This window comes from Tachyglossus aculeatus, unplaced genomic scaffold (genome assembly GCF_015852505.1).
Source record: "Tachyglossus aculeatus isolate mTacAcu1 unplaced genomic scaffold, mTacAcu1.pri scaffold_97_arrow_ctg1, whole genome shotgun sequence".
NCBI lineage: Eukaryota > Metazoa > Chordata > Mammalia > Monotremata > Tachyglossidae > Tachyglossus > Tachyglossus aculeatus.
Genome location: NW_024045100.1, coordinates 1,508,562 through 1,522,818, shown reverse-complemented (window position 1 = coordinate 1,522,818; position 14,257 = coordinate 1,508,562).

Below are 14,257 nucleotides of genomic sequence, written 5' to 3'. Positions count from 1 at the left end.
CAATCAATCATATTTATTGAGCGCTTAGAGAGATTGGGAAATGGAGAGAAAAATGTTGAAGCAGGAAGGAAAAAATGAAGGGAAAGGGAAAAGTGGGGATTTAGGTGAAATATAGTATCTGTAAATTGGTGGCAAGAGTGAAGCCAGATTATCCCTGGATCAGAGCAGACATGATTTTCACAGCACATCAAATTCAGGAGTTCAGGGAGCAGCACCAGGAATTCTATTCCATTTTCAGCAACTTCAAAAGAGTATTTTACATCAATACATCTAGACTGTGAGCCCGTTGTTGGGTAGGGACCATCTCTATATGTTGCCAACTTGTACTTCCCAAGCGCTTAGTACAGTGTTCTGCACACAGTAAGTGCTCAATAAATACGATTGAATGAATGAATGAACAGTGGGTTTCAGTACTTACTAAGTCAATTTTAAGATGACTCAGTGATGGAATGGATAGTGCTTTAAGATCTGAAGATGTATTATCTCATTATTGCCTCACTACCATAAGGATAAGTAGTTGATCCATGCCTGTTCAACTTATCCTACCCAACCATTTGGGGATGCAACAGACAATCATTCATTAGTGTTTACTTGACATCTCCTGTGTGCACACCACTATAGTAAAGCTCTTGGGAGTGTGACCCAGTCACTGCACCATTTTGAAAGATAATCTGAGAAACTGAGTAAAATATAGTCTGGAAAACAAAGAAACTGGAGGAGGGAGATCAGCAAAGAGGTTGTTGTAATAGTCAAGCCAGGATATGACAGGGGATGGGTGAGCATGGTAGTTGTGTGACTGGAAATAATAATAATAATGTTTGTGGTGTTCAGTGATTACTATGTGCCAAGCATTGTGCTAAGCATTAAGTTTAATACAACTCAATTTTGTCTATCCCAAATGGGACTCATAGTCTAAGAAGAAGGGAGAACAGGTATCTTATCCCCATTTTACAGATGAGGTTATTGAGGTACAGAAAAGGTAAGTGATTTGCCCAGGGTCACACAGCAGACATGTGGCAGAGCTGAGAGTAGATCCCAGGTCCTCTGACTTTCAGGCCCTTGCTTTTTCCACTGGATCATGCTGCTTTCCAAGGAAAGGAAAGAATGGATTCTGAAGATGTTATGGGGGAAAACTGACAAAATTTGGTAATGAACTGAGCATGGTGGTTGAAAAAGAGGGAGAAGAGAAGGGTAAAGTCAAGATTGCCAGTAAAAGTGGGGATCATAGCAATGTCAACTGTTATGGGAAATTTAAGCAGAGGAGAGGATTTGGCAAGGTATACAATAAGGCATCTGGTTCTTGGCTTTAGAATACAGTTTTGATCTTCCAGAAGGAGACCATATTCATGAGTGTCTTTGAAAGAGAATCTTTTGCATGCTATCACTATTCATCAATGAAAATAGTACACTGTATCTGGCCCCTTGTCATTTAGGTGATCCTTACTCAAACACCAATGGCTAATGTATTGATGTCTGTCACCACCACTCTTTATTGTACTTTCTCAAGCACTTAGTACAGTGCTCTGCATACAGTAAGGGCCCAATAAATACGATTGAATGAGTGAATAAGAATGGAAATGTATTTCCTGATACCAGCATTATATGTGCTTGAGTTAGGTTTGCAGAAGTTATCCTACCCAACCATTTGGGGATGCAACAGACAATCATTCATTAGTGTTTAATGAATGGCTTGCATTGACCCATCCACAATTTTTTGCCGTGCCACTCTAGGCCCAACAGCATATATCATAGCGTAGTACAATGTCCAGCGCCTAGTACAGAGTTTGACCTATAGTAAGTGCTTAACAAATACCATAATTATTATTATATCATGAGCCAGTTGCTGGGAGGACTGAACACCATCTGTGGTCACAGAACAGAATAGCTCCATAACTTCAAGCAGTCCCAGGCAACGCTGTGCCCTCACCCATTTAGTAAACTATTATTGAGTATACTACTGAGTGACTTAGCAAAGGCCTAGAGTGGATCTTTTCCACCTTCTTACAAAAACCAGAATAGCTTGAAAGTTAGTCAACTGGAAAATAAATTATAGCTGACTTTCAATGTAACTCTAATAGTTATCCAAACACTCTAACTACAAATAATTTTCTTCTATTATATAATAGTAATAACAATACTGAGATTTATTAAGCACTTAATATGCTTCAACCACTGCTATACAAACTAACCGGGTGAGGCACAATCTGTCTCATGGGGGTTCACAATCTAAGGAGGAGGAAGAACAGACATTTTAATTCCATTTTACAGATAAGTAAACTGAGGCACAAACAATTTGTGAATTACTCAAGGTCATGCAGTAGACAAGTAGCAGAGCTGGCACTAAAGCCTGGGTCTACTGATTCCCAATCTTGGCCTCTTTCCTCTAAGTTTTGCTTTCTCTCTAAATAGATATGGTTTGTGTTTTTTCACATTTGGTTTGAACCATGGGAATGTGCTTTCCCCTGCTTTGGTTAGCAAGGGAAGAGAAACTAAATAAATTAAATAAACTAATGCTAACTAGGATATACTATTTCCCATAAGGTACTTTCCCACTCATGCCATGTCCTCCTAGTCAGGTGAGCTGGTCTTTGGCTATGCCAGCTTCTGCCAGTTGTCACCAAGGGCACTGTCGTTTCAGGGAGATATCTGGTCTATCCATGCCTCTCACTGATGCTTTCTTAACACTCAGTCATATTTATTAACTGCTTACTGTGTGCAGAACATGTACTAAGTCCTTGGGAGAGTGCAATGAAACAGAGTTGATAGACAGGTAGGTATGTTCCCTGGCCCCAAGGAGTTTACAGTCTAGAGGAGGAGTTTACACTGAAGATCTTCAGGCACAAGTGGAGCTACTTCCTGAGCTCCAAGCTTGAGCAACTACACCAATTCCTCCATTTCTCCATCAGCTGCCTTTTCCTTTACAGTGCTGACTGATGTATTTGGGCCACTGCACAAGGGCAGTGTCAGATGAGCAGGAGAGTGGGAGGTGGAGAAGATTCACAGAGCAGGAACTGGAACTTAATGTCTGCAACTTCTCTACCCATCTCCAACATTATTCCTGTCAGAGAACCATTTTAGGAAAGTTTATAGCTCAATGCCTACTCTCACATCACTGGGGAGCTCCTCTCCCCTTCCTCCCCACTGTCCTCACACAGAGAGGGACAAAGACAGACAGATGCGGAGACAGAGGCAGACCCAGAAACAGAGATAGATGGACACAGAGTCATAGAGATATAGTTGGACACAGAGACAGACAGAGGGATAGTTGGACAAAGAGACAGATGGACACACAGGCAGACAGACACAGACAGACAAATGTATGGCAGGGACAATACTAAGTGTGTCCCACTGACAGCCATTCACAAGGTCATTGCCCCTCTTAAGAGTCAACACACAAACCTGTAACTTTCTTTTTGGTGAATGTTAGGTTTATAACGGAACATGAAGAAATGAAAACTCAGCCCCCTGGGCACAAATTAATTTTCCCTCAAAACTTTGTTTAGATCTGGCCTAAATAAGGGGAATGAAATTAATTACTCTATTGACTCTGACATAGTAACAATAACAATAATAATAATGATGATAAACATTTGTAAATTACTTACTTTCTACAAAGCATTGTACCAAGCCCTGGGGAAGATACAAGATAATCAGGCAGATACAATCAATCAATCAATCAATTGTATTTATTGAACGCTTACTGTGTGTAGAGCACTGTACTAAGCGCTTGGGAAGTACAAGTTGGCAACATATAGAGACAGTCCCTACCCAACAGTGGGCTCACATTCTAAAAGTGGGAGACAGAGAACAAAACCAAACATACTAACAAAATAAAATAAATAGAATAGAATAGAATACATAGAATAGATACAGTCCTTGTCCCACAAGTACAAACAATTCAATTGGACCTAAAGCACTACGTCCTCTCAAACTCAGAATTAGCACTGACAGAGAATAACCAAAAGCAATATTTAGTCTCTACGAACACGTTTTCTTGCAGTATTCTTCTCAAGGTCCTTTTCACCTCACTGTTGCGTAGGCTATAGATGGGGGTTCAATAAGGGAGTCAAGAGATTGTACGAGAGCATCAGCAGTTTCTTGCTTTCTGCCGAGGAGCTAGTTTCGGGCCATAAGTAGGTCAGAATGGCAGCACCACAGAAGGGAGTGACAACAATAAGGTGGCCGGAGCAGGTAGAAAAGGCCTTTTTTCTCCCCTCAGTAGATGACATCTTCATGATGGTAGAGATGATGTATATGTAGGAGAGCAGAATGAGAAGAAATGGGACAGTATTCAGCAAAATGGTGCCCATCAGTGTATAGAGTTCAATCAATCAATCAATCGTATTTATTGAGCACTTACTGTGTGCAGAGGACTGTACTAAGCGCTTGGGAAGTACAAGTTGGCAACATATAGAGACAGTCCCTACCCAACAGTGGGCTCACAGTTTAGAAGGGGGAGACAGAGAACAAAACCAAACATATTAACAAAATAAAATAAATAGAATAGATATGTACAAGTAAAATAAATAAATGGAGTAATAACTGTGTGCAAACATATATACATATATACAGGTGCTGTGGGGAAGGGAAGGAGGTAAGATGGGGGGATGGAGAGGGGGACAAGAGGGAGAGGAAGGAGGGGGCTCAGTCTGGGAAGGCCTCCTGGAGGAGGTGAGCTCTCAGTAGGGCCCTGAAGGGAGGAAGAGAGCTAGCTTGGCGGATGTTGGGAGGGAGGACATTCCAGGTCCGGAGGAGGACGTGGGTCGGGGGTTGACGGCGGGACAGGTGAGAACGAGGCACGGTGAGGAGATTAGCGGCAGAGGAGTGGAGGGTGCGGTCTGGGCTGTAGAAGGAGAGAAGGCAGGTGAGGTAGGAGGGGGCGGGGTGATGGAGAGCCTTGAAGCCGAGGGTGAGGAGTTTCTGCCTGATGTGCAGACTGATTGGTAGCCAGTGGAGATTTTTGAGGAGGGGAGTAACATGCCCAGAGAGTTTCTGGACAAAGACAATCCTGGCAGCGGCATGAAGTATGGATTGAAGTGGGGAGAGACACGAGGATGGGAGATCGGAGAGGAGGCTGATACAGTAGTCCAGACGGGATAGGATGAGAGCTTGAATGAGCAGGGTAGCAGTTTGCATGGAGAGGAAAGGGCGGATCTTGGCAATGTTGTGGAGCTGAGACCGGCAGGTTTTGGTGACGGCTTGGATGTGAGGGGTGAACGAGAGAGCGGAGTCGAGGATGACACCAAGGTTGCGGGCCTGTGAGACGGGAAGGATGGTAGTGCCAGCAACAGTGATGGGAAAGTCAAGTAGAGTGCAGGGTTTGGGAAGGAAGACAAGGAGTTCAAGCACAGAGGTGTCTGCACACATGAGCTCTAACACTGGGGGGGTGTCACAGAAGAAACTATCGATGCTATTGGGCCCACAGAAGAGTAAACTAAATATCCACAAGGTTTGAACAATTGCCAGAAGCAGCCCCAGAAGGCACGAACCTCCTATCAGTCGGATTAACATTCTTAGGTTCATTAGTACTGGATAGCACAGAGGATTACAGATAGCTAGGTAACAGAAAATCCCAACAGAAAGAACTCAGTCACTGAGGACTGAGATCTGATTTCTACTTGTAATTTCTGTGGCACTCGTGCTGATAATTTTTTTCTTTCAGTGTAAGATCCAGAAATCACCACTTTTAAACAGAACTTACGTTCTTTAAATTCCCTTGATGGCATCCATTTTTGGTCTAATTTTCACCTTCATCTTTATCATTTGACTAGTGGACGAGCTGTATATCAGATCTAGGATAAGTGAATGCATAAAATATAAGTATTTGGTGAATGAATAAAAAACAAAACCGTACAGGCTTGAAAAGCACAAATATATCTATATTAGATCCAGTTTAAATCTCCATTGGATTCTGAGAATCCCATAGAGTGGTTCCTGTCCTGTTTCCATTTTGCCAGGATTATTTGCTCCTGTAGCTCTATGAACACCATCGCAGCAGCAGCTGCGGAAGGAGGTAGAAGGTGGTGTTGGCAGAGGTGGGGAATATATCTGAGGACTATTGCAAACTAGATTTAAGGGTATTCCCTCAGTGGCATAAAAAGGTCCTGGTGCTACGACCTTGGGAAATGCTCAGTTAACCTAATTGTTAAAACTGTCCGGTGCTGTATATCAGATTCCCAACTTACTCTGGACTCCTGTTAGGTTCTATGACAAAAAAATTCACGAGCCAATTTATCTTGTTGTGTTGACCATTCTCTTAGCAAAGCATTTTGGGAATATCCATTTCTTTTTCCTTATTTATTTTAAAGATCTGGCTAATCTCAGAATGTTAGTACTACCGGGTGGGGTAAATGTATAATTCCTGGTTTATCCTGGCAGGAAATCCAGAATAGATAGAAATAAATAGAATAGGTAGACAGTGGGGCTTTCCTTTCTGTAGCTCAAGTGAATGCACACTGGAATAATAGAGAAACTGGAGTGAATATCATAGTATCACCCTGAAAAGAGATCATACCAAAATCTATGGTCATATTCCTCAACAATGACATTTGTGGTATTTGGTGAGTTTGGTATTTAATTTGCACTTACTATTGTCAAGCACTGTTCTAAGTGCTAGAGTAGATACAAATAATCACATCAGGCCTAGTCGTTGTCCCACGTAGGGCTCAACAATATACATATAATATAAAAAATGTATAATTATCTGAATTCTGAACAACATAGTGGAATTTATTTTCATCAGAAATCCACTATAATTCTGTCATCTTCAAGAACAAAACCATATCTGCTATACCAATGAAGAAATGAAATAATTATGGATGATTATTTCCAATTTCAAGCACTTTGAGGGATTAATATTTTCCTAAAATTTCAAATAATACCAAGCAAGCAAATCATTATCTTACTGCCTGGGGGAATCAGGCACCCATTGACCTCAATTAGTGTCTCATACAAACAGTCCTGTTCTAGTAGGGAATGTATTCATACAAATAAATTTCTAGAAAAATAGAGCTTTCCTAGAACTCGGGATCAAAAGGCATAGTCAGCACTGATATTCTATGACTGAATTACACTGATTTCATTTGGATAAGCAAAGTAATAGTAATAATATCTAATTTCAATTTTATGTAGACATTCCCTTTAGAAGGATGAAGGAGGCAATTCTTCTAAACTGAAAACATCATTTCAGGATCCCAGACAGTTAAACACTAGCACAGTCAATCAATCAACCAATCATATCTACATTTTAAACACTTCCTGTGTGCACAGCACTGTACTAAACACTTAGGAGAGTACATACAACAGAGTTGGTAGACACATTCCCTGGCCACAGTGAATTTACAGTGCGTGGGGGGTAGCTAGAAAATAATATAAATAAATAAATTTCAGTTATGTACGAAAGTACTGTGGGGCTGAGGGAAGGGTGAATAAAGCATTCAAATCCAAGTACAAATGAGAGAGCCATTTTGGAATTCATAATGTCTTGCAATAGAAATTGTTGAAATACAAGAGAGATTCAGTGTTAAACCCTAAGGGCTTCCAAAAGTGGGGCATAAGCAGTGGGAAAAACTCATTTCAACGTGAACTCCTGCTACTGGGAGGGATATTGAGTAATCGTTGATTTGCTCTTGCTATCTTCAGACGGGATCAGACTAAAGCCATCTTAGACAAATGGTGATTTGTCCTGTTTGTTGACCTACTGAAGGTCCCTCCACCCCCTCCCTCAACAATCTTTTCCTTGCTCCTGTTCTCAGGAAACTCCTTTCCATCTTACCTAAATCCCTCCTTCAGCAGGTAAGCCTATTTGAAAAATTGAGGTGCTTTCCTTTATTTTCAGTTTATCATTTTTTTCCAGTTTCATATATAATTGTAGCATTTGTTAAGTACTTACTATGTGTTGAGCACTGTTACTTTAGATCCTTTTTTCTATCTTAACCAACTGCCCTGGCCTCCCCACTCTCCAAGTTGATAATCAGTTACTCTGAAATCATTTTGGCAATGATGTTAGGAAGTTGGGTTTCCAGACACCCAAGCAGGTAGATAACTTGCCCTGAACTTCCCTTCTCCCACGTTATGCTCCATCCTTCCCCTCGTTTGCAATCACCATCAAGACTCAAAGACAAAAACAGTGAGCAGTCAACACCTCTGACTTTCTGGCATCATTTGGTAAAGGGAAATGTTTGGGTCCTTTCTCTGATTTCTGCTGCATTTAAAACAAGGAAGTTAAATATCCTGTTTTTCTAACTCTATTTCTTCCGTCATCTGACTTACTATAAGAAAAAGAAGGCAGAGCAGTGCACCTACCTCTGCTCATTCATCTCGTTCTGGGGTCCACGAGGTGACGAGGCAGAATTATATTTAGGATGATTGACTTCTGGGACCAGGTTTCCAAGATGTTTTCTAACAGTATGCTAGGCACCATAGCTCATTAAACTATGTTCCCTGTAAAGAAATAATACAGATGTTTCACATGTTTGTATGTCCCATAGGACTTATTGTAAAAACTATCCTAAAAGTATAAATTAATGATGGTATTTGTTAAATGCTTACTATGGTGAGAAGCAGTATGGCATAGTAGATAGAGCATGGGCATGGGAGTCAGAAGATCATGGGTTCATAATCCCAGCTATGAGTTTTATCCACTGTGTGACCTTGGGTAAGTCACTTTACTTCTCTGTGCCTCAATCACCTCATCTGCAAAATGGGAATAAAGACTGTGAGCCCCATGAGGAAAAGGGACTGTGTCTAACCTGATTACCTTGTCTTTACCCCACTGCTTAGAACAGTGCTTGGCACATAGTAAGGGCTTAAGAAATACCGTAGTTATTATTATGTGTCAAGCATTGTTGTAAGCACTGGAATAGGTTATCACGTGCTTAATAATGTGCTTGGCATGCAGTAGGCACTCAATAAATATTAATTGATTGATTAGCTGGCTGAATGGAGAAAGTTTCGTCTGCTGCAACCTCTCCCACATCCTCTGAAAAATCATTTAGCCCCAACCACTGCCAAGATCCTGTCTTCATGCTCTGATTTTTGGCACATGAAATTCATTTACTGAACTGTCATTGGCAGGCAAGAGAATTCCACAGTGGATTCCTCTTTTGGTGGAATCTCATTGATCTCACACTCTCAAACCTGAATATGCAACCTGGGAAATTAAGAGTGCAACAGAAGCAGTGAGAGAAGCAGTGCATAATGGAAAATGCAAGGTCTTGGGCGTCAGAGTTCCTGGGTATTAATTCTGGCTCTGCAACTTCTCTGCTGTGCTATGTTGGACAAGTCACTTCACTTCTCTGTGCTTCAGTTATCTCATCTGTAAAATGGGGATTAAGACTATGGGTCATGGGCTGTGTCTAGTCTGATTTGTGCATCTATCCCAGCATTTAGTACAGTCCTGGCACATAAGCGCTTAACAAATATCATTAAAAAAAGTCATCTGTCTTTCCTGCTAGACTGTAGGCTCGCTGTGCATAGGTAATGAGTCTGCCAACTCTATTATAATACCTGGCTTAGTGGAAAGAACATGGACTTGGGAGTCAGAGGTCGTGGGTTTTAATACTGGCTCCACTGCTTGTCAGCTATGTGACTTTGGACAAGTCACTTAACTTCTCTGGGCCTCAGTTTTCTCATCTGTAAAATGGGGATTAAGACTGTGAGATCCACGTGGGACAATCTGATTACCTTGTATCCACCCCAGCGCTTAAAACAGTGCTTGGCACATAGTAAGTGCTTAACAAATACCATCATCACCATTATTATCATTAATATTAATCTCCAGATCACCTAATACAGTACTCTGCAAAGAGTAAGCATTCGATAAATACCATTGATGTTGATGATGATGATCCAATCTGCTCATCCTATTCACCAGCCCTATATTCCATCTGCTATACAATCCCTCATTTCCAGCTGCTTCCACGTCTTCTCAAGGACAATCTACCAGCAGTTCAAACTCCGTAATGCTGAAAGTGAGCTTCTAGGCATCCATCCTTAGATCTATTTCTCCCCTTCATGACTTTCCAATTGCAGTATAAAACACCACCACAACCCGTTCTATCCCAAAAGCTGGTGATCTTGTTGACTCTATTACTCCAGGTCCACGGGGCAGCCCACCCAATGTCAATCAGACTCCTCATCCTCCCTGGCACCCCAGTAGAAGCCCACCCTTCTTATCCCTGCAGGATATCCTTGAGATGACAAGATGACAATCATCTTGCTCATGCAACCCACATAATCAATCTATATCACTAAATCTTGTTTGTTTAAGATTCACATCGCTAAAATCCACCTCTCCATTCAATGTTACCATGTTAATACAAGCACTTATCTTATCCCACCTTGTTTACTGTATTAGCCTGCTTGCTGACCTCCCTCCATACTTCTATATGCTGCCTGGATCATTTTCTACAAAACAATGTCAGCTCAATCATCTCCTCAGCAAACAGAAACTCTTTAAAAGCATTCAATCACCTTGCTCCCTCCTATCTTACATTGCTGCTCTCTTACTACAACTAGCCCATATATTTGGTTCCTCTAATGCCACTCTTCTAATACTTGCTGTACCTTGATTTTGTCTATCTCACCGCTGACCTCTCACCCTCATCCTGCCTCTGGCCTGGAACATCCTCCCTCTTCAATAACAGTCTCTCTACATTCAAAGCTCTATTGAAGGCACATCGCCTCCGAGACATTCCCTTATTAAGCCCTCATTTCTTCTTTTCTCACTCCCTTCTGTGTCACCTGGTTTGCTCTCTTTATTCAGCCCTTCCTTAGCCCCATAGCATTTATGTATTCATTCATTCATTCAATTATATTTATTGAACGCTTACTGTGTGCAAAGCACTGTACTAAGCGCTTGGGAAAGTGCATTACAGAAACAACAATCATACACATTCCCTGCCCACAATGGGCCCACAGTCTGGGTAGAGTAAATAGATTGGCAATTAGAGAACCAGGATGGTGTAGTGGTTTAGTGGTTCTAATCTCAGTTCCAACACTTGTCTGCTGTGTGACCTTGGGCAAATCACCTCAATTATCTGGGCCTTAGTTAACCTCATCTGTAAAATGGGGATTGAGACTGCAATCTCCACGTGGGATAGGGACTGTGTCCAACCCAATTTGCTTGTATCCACCCCACCACTTAGTACAGTGGCTGGCACATAGTAAGCATGTAATAAATACCATCATTATTAGAGGGGGAGATGGGCATTAATAGAAATAAATAAATATACAAATTACAGATTTATACATATATGCTGTGGGGATGAGAGGGAGCAAGAATAAAGGGAGCAGGTCAGGGTGATGCAGAAGGGAGTGGGAGGAGAGGAGGGCTTAATCAGGGAAGGCTTCTTGGAAGAGATGTGCTTTCAATAAGGCTTTGAAGTAGGAGAGAGCAATTATCTTTCTTCCCAGAGACCTTCCCAGACTATGCCCCACTATTCCTCATCTCTGACTCCCTTCTGCATCTCCCTGATTTGCTCTCTTTGCTCTCTCCGTCTTCCAGCCCCACAGCACTTATGCATATATCTCTAATTTTATTTATTTATATTGATGTCTATTTGTATTGATGTCTGTCTTCCCCCCCCCCCTATAAACTAAGAGTTCGTTGGGGGCAGGGATTGTTACTCTTTATTGCACTTTTGTACTTTCACAAGCACTTAGTACAGTGCTCTGCACACAGTAAGTGCTCAATAAATACGATTAAATGAATGAATGAATGAATGAATCTGTCTGATATGAAGAGGAAGGACGTTCCAGGCCAGAGGTAAGTTGTGGGCGAGAGGTTGGCGGTGAGATAGATGAGATTGAGGGACAGCGAGATGGTTATTTAAATATCTGTAATTCATTTATTCACATCAATAAGTATAAATCTGCCTCCCCCACTTCCCTGGATTGTGTGCTCTCTGTGGGCCGGGATATGCATCTACCAACTCTGTTGTATTGTACACTCCTAAGCCCTACAGTGATCTGCATTTGGTAGGCACTCAATAAGTATGATTGATAGCAGGAGCACAGCCTGTCCAGAAACTGTCTTTAGAATGTCCAGAATATTGGAGAAGCCAAACCATTCATAATTCAGGATTTTCACCAGAAGCAGTAAGATAACCAAACACTGCCCATTCCAAACACTGTTATGTAATGCTTTTATTGTGTCAGTTTTCATTTTTTTAATGATCCCACTGTTTAAAACTTATCATTCCCTTCTATGTATCTGTCATTCCCCACTTAGATTGAAAACCAATGTGGGATGGGACTTGTACCTGGAACTATTAATTTCATTCACAACTCAACATTTAGTATGGTGCCTGACATGAAGTACTTAATAAATATCACTATCAATTTTTGACTCATCTCTTTCACCTCCCAACTTCAGCCTGCCTCAAAATCCTAGTGGTTTTTAATCCACAAAACATCCAGGAACCATTTCTTCATCTCTGACTTTATGGTCATCCTCTAATACAAACCCTGGTCGCCTTCTGGCTGGTGTACTTCATCAGTTTCCTTAATGGTCTCCTTTCTTTGGCTTCTCTCATTTTTAGTCTATTCTACATCTTGGGAAGGATCAGATCACCTTCCTAAAATGCCATTCAGAATGCACTACTGGACTCCTCAAAATCTCTAACGGTCACCCGTTTCTCTCCAAACTATTTGATATAAGCAGTGTGCCCTAGAGCTTAAGAGTCTGAAGGACCGGGTTCTAATCTCAGTTTCACTACTTGTCTCCTGTGTGACCTTGGGTAGGTCACTTAAGTTCTCTGTTCCCCCGTTACCTCATTTGTAAAATGAACCCTATATGGGACATGGACTGTGTCCAACCTAAGGAGTGAGTGCCTGGCTCATAGTAAGTGCTTCACAAGTATCATACAAAATGTATATAAAGCTCTCCACATCTCTCTCTTGACCTCTCTGCTTGTTTCCACTATACTGCAGCCCACACTTACAACTTGAGGCTGTTAGGGTGGGGAAATTCCCATTCCATTCTGAGGTTGTCTTTGCACTGTGATTGAAACTGATAAAAGGCTGAAGTCACCAAGAGAACTTGGAGACTAGGAGAAAGGAGTAAGGAGAAAACTCTGGGATGGGATGAGCGAGGGTCAAAAGAGTGGGAGACTGTGCTGATTGGGTTGAAGGAGGAAGGAAGCTATCGGGAGTGTATTCCCAACATCCCTTTCCTGCCCTATGTTTTAAAGAGAAGCCCTTTGGTGTCTTCGGAGGGAGCTGGTTTGAAGGTAGGGTATAGGAGTCTTGAAATTTGGATCACGAGAGGGAAAATGGTTTTGGATCATCTGGCCAGGCTTGGCTTCATGCCTAGACACGGTGGCCCTGACTAAGCCCAGTCTTTACCATGGTGGTAAGCTTCATCTCCAGGGGCCAGAAGGTGCAAAAATGAGGCTGCTTTTTACCACCGCTGTCTCCCTTTGACTTTTGTATTTCTTAACCTGATTCCTTTAGTGAGTGTCTCTGCCTCATGAGCATTTCCTGAGTAGTGGAAGACTATTCCAGGTGTGCTTGATGGGTGGAAGAAGTCATGGAATCACTATGGATAAGCACACTTAACCTAAGAGAAATCACCCCTCTGAGTTCCTGGAGGAGGGAAACTTTGGAAATGATACAGTACAGCCCATGGAGAAAAAGGCTCCAGAGGAAAAAAGCATGATAAGCACTTACTATGTGTCAAGCACTGTTCTAAGCGCTGGAGTAGATATAAGTTAATTATGTTGTCCCATGTGGGACTCACACGCTTCAATCCCCATTTTACAGATGAGGTAACTGAGGCACGGAGAAGTTAAGCAGACTGCCCAAGGTCACCCAGCAGACAAGTGGCAGAGGCAGAATTAGAACCCATGTCCTCTGACTCCCAAGCCTGTGCACTTTCCATTCAGCCATACTGCTGTGTGTAAGAGAAGAAAGAAGGGATTTGGCCATGTAGTCTAGATTGCCTTTTTGAGGGAGTTCATTAAACAAATAACAAGGGAGAATAGCAGTCTCCACAGAACAGAAAAGAAAGGTCCTTTTCTATTTTAAGGCCAGTGAACCTCTTTGGAGTCCAAATGCATCTTGGTTATCTCAAAGATGCAAAAACTACGATCGCCATCAGAGACCCACATTATGTAAGTGGAGTTTCACCTTAGGAAGAAATGAAGTAAATTAATGGGAAGCAATATGAAAGTAAGAAACAAATACAAATTATATCATTTTAAAAATGAAAATGATGTAGGAAGATTTATGCCTTCTGAAGACGGGACTTCAATAT